The 5,520-nt window shown below is 32.6% G+C and overlaps 1 pseudogene; it reads left to right on the top strand.

The window, feature by feature from the left end:
* Positions 1–473: 473 nt before the first annotated feature.
* Positions 474–5,117, top strand: LOC128186930 (uncharacterized; annotated as a pseudogene).
* Positions 5,118–5,520: the final 403 nt, after the last annotated feature.

The raw sequence follows: 5,520 nt of genomic DNA, 5'->3' as shown, positions 1-5,520 counted from the left end.
AAACTTGTTCTTAATATATAGAAATGCATAAACACTTCAATTTTCAGGTTATTTGAAAATGTTAAATCGAAATGTAAATGTCATTTATGAGTATGTAAGTAAGACTGGAAATATATATAGATATATAAAAGTATAACGTACTCTTATTCCGGCTGATTAAAGTCTTGAATTTCTGTATTAATTTTTAATTTCGTATATTCTGGTTCCAATCAGAAAAAAATTCAAGATTAGCTTGATGGTTTTTATTATATTAATATATCATTATGGTACGTAGCGCGAAGACTTTCATTATTGATAAAGGTCAAGTGCTATCGATAGGGTTAGAATGACCTGGCAAATCGGGTTCGAAATTTCCTACTTTTAACAATCGAGATCAGGATTAAATAAACAATAACAAATACGAACTGAGATAGATGTTTGAGCAGAAAGTAAAGAACTAAAGCCACGAAGTGCCAAAATCGGCCCTGTGATTATGAGTAAATTGAAGTCTCCCATATTGCAAAATCAATCATAATATTAAAAAGCTTGGACCTTCTTTCTTAAAAATCCGTAACATTTTTTCCGCGAAAACTCATGCAGATATATATTATAAGAAGCTAAACCGGTATCGGTCACCATTTTTTTTGCAAATTTTGCTACATGTCACCTATTTGGATAAAAAATTTTATATCGCCCCACGCCTCGATCTAAAAAGTATTGAAAAAATAAAAATTAACAATAAAATTGTGTCAAAAAAATCTTGATATTTTTTGGATCGAGGCTTGGGGGTTATTTGCATTTTTAACTTATACTTTCTGCAAATAACCGGAATTTTTCATTCCATGCAAGTGGATTTTTGGTATATGTCATCAAAACGCCGAATAAAACAGAAAAAAAAAATTAAAAAGAGACTACATGGTATCTTATTGTTCATTTTTAATGTCTTTTTGAATAAAGATTTTTTTTTTTAATCGTATCGTATGCTCAATATTTCATGACTACGGAGCGGATCCGTAACACGAAAGTTCCGTATTGTTACTCTTGAGAATAAAATAGAAGATGAAGATTGTCTACGATCACAAACCATGACAAACTGAAGAAAAATAAAAACATGCAAGGTAAGTAGTTTTCTTCATCGATTTTAACCACATAATAACCTATAACAAAAACAAATACTCCCCTCAAGTTACTGGATCCACCCCTGTGCCCGTACAAAACTGGTGTGACTTCCCTTTGATCTTGATAAACAGTTAAGCTTGTGAATAAAAAAGTATCTTGAGTAAATATCTAGCACAAAAACTTTCTTTTCTTTACTATCTTTATCATTAGATAATCTCGATACATATTACATGCACAAAACGTCTGCTTGTCACCGAGTTGTCACCTCAGATAGGACCCCCCCCCCCCCCCCCCGGAAAAGATGTAAAGTAAATCAGAGAGGTAACGTTATATAATTTTTATCTTGGCCTTTGTTAATCAATGACAATGAATTTATCAAGTCTGTTTCTTGAATTTTTATCATATGGATTGTACAACGTTTGATACGTGTGCATGTCTGTATACACTGTTTACGTTTCCTTGTCAACCGACACTAGGTCAACCGGTTACTGGATAATTCGTTCCTTAGATATTCTGGTTCATGAAATTTTTAACACTTGCAGAAAACAAAAAAAAACCCAAAAAATCCATGTAAAAAAAGAGTAATGAAATGAAAATAAATATTGGTTGTTTTTCTTGATAATTGAAACATAAAACATTGCATCTAAATGAGGAAATAAGTACAGGAATAAAAAAAAACCCAATTAACTTAAAGACTTAAAGATAAATTAATGAAGTACATTTATTTCTTGAAAAAAATTCAATATTAAAAATATGAACAAATAACCCATATATTATCAGTTTTCGTGATTGTAATTATTATTAAATTCCGTTGGAAATTATTTATAATTGTTCTTTATATTATTGACCAAAAAAAAAATTAAATTTATAAAAAAAAAAAAAGCATACATAACGTATAAACAAATTCATACATAATTAATATGGATATAATCAATAAAGAGTATAGATAAATGCTTTTTTAATCAATAATAAAAATAATCCTAAACCAGAGAAAAAATAATTAATGAAATTAAATTGCTAATTGTAAAATTATAAAAACATTCACAACGTAAAAAAATTAATCTATATATTTGTACTCAATAATTAAAAAAAATATCTAAAGTACAAAAAATAATTTATTCATAATAAATACATAATTCCCTTCGTCGTCAGATACGTGTTAAAAGGATGTTCCATCTGTCTTAATTTCTTCTTAATACAGTAAAACTCGTTTATAACGAACACGAATATATGAAAATCTCGGGTATAACGAAAGGTATAACGAAGGTTTTTTAGTCCCCAGCACTAATTGCTCATATAATTTTAAAAGAAATGAAAGACTATAAAATAATGAATTTTTGAATAAATGAAAAAACTATAAAATTGTAATTTCCACTTCATGTTTTTCTTTGTTGTTTTGTAGAATGGAGCTAGTTGATGGCAGAAATAGATTTCCGTGTGTTCTATGTAAGAAAAGAACTAAGCCAAATGACAGGAAGAAATGTGAAAGCGTTGAAATAAGACGATTTCTGAGGAAAACGTTCATGGTGGATGCTAGACCAGTGGATGTGTTATGTAATAAATGCAGACACCAGTACTACAGAAACAAACAAGTAAAAGAAAAACCTATTAATGCAAAACTTGACACTGAACTTCCAGGAAACTCATTATGTCTAAGTCCACCATCTGTTACCCTGCCTCTTCATAGGACTGTTTCTTCCCATTCATACTGCTTCATTTGCAAGAGACCCGGGCCGAAGCTCATCGTTGTGCCGATATCAGCAAGACTCTCAGCATTCATCCACAAGGAAGTGATTATCCCATCTGGCAGCAGGTGCTGTCCCTCACATATTGCTAATGATGATTTTATCACAGGATCACTGAATAATTTAAAGACTATAGATACATCATGTTTGAACAGACGTACAATAGTAGACCTAATCACAAGGATACGGAGTTATGCAATTCAGAATTGCTCATCCAAATTCACGTTTGATCCGTCATACCTTAACAACCTGGATTACATCACTCTAACTGGAATATCCAAAGACCACTTTGCAGATCTGCATCAGGAGATAGAAACAGAAATAAAAAATACACCTAGCAGAACATCAACAATGTCTCTAGGAATATTCCTTCTCAAAATGCGATCTGGAATGTCGAACCAGTTAATGTCAACAATATTTGGTATTTCAAAGTCGTCAGTAAGAAGAGCTATTTCAACTGTCAGGACTGCACTTATGAAAAAGTTTGTTCCAGAAAACGTAGGATTACACCATATATCTCGCCAAGAAGTGATAGCGAACCACACAAGACCACTGGCCCAATCTCTCTTTGGAAATATGACACAAAGTCAAGCCATCGCAGTCTTGATGGGACTTATATATACATCCAGAAAAGCAACCATATCCAATTCCAAAGAAGGACATACAGCATCCATAAAGGCCGCCCTTTGGTTAAGCCAATGGTTGTTGTTTCAACGGATGGATATTTCCTGACAGTAGTTGGTCCCTATCTTGCTGACAGTCGAAACAACGATGCATCCATCCTGAATCATATGTTGAAATCAAATATAGAAGACATCAAGAACTGGTTTGAAGATGACGATATATTTATCGTGGACAGGGGATTTCGGGATGCCCTTGGAGTCCTTGAGGAGTTTGGTATAAAAGCATACATGCCTCATCTTCTTGCCAAAGGGGAACGGCAAATGCCCACACCTGATGCAAATGCCAGTCGTTTGGTTACCAAGGCAAGTAGACTTCCTAATTTCAAAATACATGTACCCGGTATGTAGCAAATAAAGAAAATACTAATTTTGTTTCTCTTTATTTGGTGTACTCAGAGTGTAAGGATGTGTTGCAATAAGGTCTTTGACTTGATACATACTAGTACTTGCATTTAAAATTGAGATTTCATATGAATTTACTTATTGTTTTGCTTTTCTCATTTTCTGATTTACAGATTCGCTGGGTTGTGGAGGCTGCCAATTCCAGGATTAAACGTTGGAAATATCTTGCACATACCCTCCCAACAAATCAGGTGCCATTCATAGGGGACTATGTGCGAATTGTATGTGCGATTTCCAATAAGTATTTACCACCCCTCTCTACAGGAAATGCAGATGACGATGAAGCTCTTGCAGCCAAGATGCAATACCTGTCAAAGCAAGTCAACAGTTTAAAGGCATTTGTGGAAGAACATGCACTTGACAAGAGGTCATCCTGCTGGGAAGTTTCATCCGATTCTTTGAATTTCCCCAAGCTAGACGAAGAAGAAATTAGAAATTTAACTTGTGGAGTATACCAAGTAAGGCTTTGTCCAAGTTATATTCAAGAATACATGGAAGGAGAGTCTGACATCTTGGTCCATAAAGAACACCCCGGCTTAATTAGAGTTAAGTTGCAGAGTAGGCATATTTCATCAAAGAAGTATATGCTCTGGATCCAATACACAGAATCAGCTGTCACTGCCTGGTATTGTAAATGCCGTGCGGGTGCACGTGTGGTAGGTGTCTGCTCGCACATTGCATCTGTTGTGTGGTACTTGGGATTTGCAAAGCACAATGATGTCGATGTTTCAGCTACAGGTATTCAGAACTGGGGTGAATATGTCAAAGACGCTGCAATTATTGATGTCTCTGACACTGATGACAGTGACATTGAAGAATGACAGCTACAAGTACATGTAGGACTATCACATAAAGTGGATACTATGTATAACTTAACTATCTTTCATTTAATTTATACTTGTATATTTTCAATAATAGAAAATATTATGTAATATCATAGAACATTGAATGTATTTAAATCATCTAGAAATATTGTATTTAAATCATCTTTAAATATTCCTATAATTCCAGTACGTATAGATATACATGTACATGTATGCATATTTGAAGTAAAAGTTTAAATGCAACTGTAAATTCTTCAACGAATTATTTTGTTTAAGTTAAATGTATGTATCATAAATTGTAAAAAATAATTTCTGAAATCCCGCTATGGTTGATATGTCAAAGAAAGGCAAACCCGAAAATGAATATGAACATGTATTATTACAAAAAATGTTTAATGTTTGTTTATAATTTGGTTATTAAATTATTGTTATAACTTGTACTAAATGCATTCTTGGTAAATCATATTTTATAGTTTTATAAATGTATGTAAGTAACAATTCACCACTGTATCCGGAAATCACCATATATTTACTTTTAAAAGATGATAAGTGAATAAATATTACCTTTGGTGGGATTTACATTTTTACTGCTTCCATGTACATGCGGTATTTTAAATGAGAATAAATTTTAATTTGCATGCAATATACACTATTTTACTGATCTTAAGATTTATTTAACTGTAGTTACATTTATATTTACCAAGTTGGAGTAACGGAAAAGTTATATGCATCCATACTTCATAATTGAGTGAACACAATTTCCTTTTA

This window comes from Crassostrea angulata, chromosome 6, assembly GCF_025612915.1.
Source record: "Crassostrea angulata isolate pt1a10 chromosome 6, ASM2561291v2, whole genome shotgun sequence".
NCBI classification, from domain to species: domain Eukaryota; kingdom Metazoa; phylum Mollusca; class Bivalvia; order Ostreida; family Ostreidae; genus Magallana; species Magallana angulata.
This window is presented reverse-complemented; position numbering and strand designations above follow the sequence as displayed.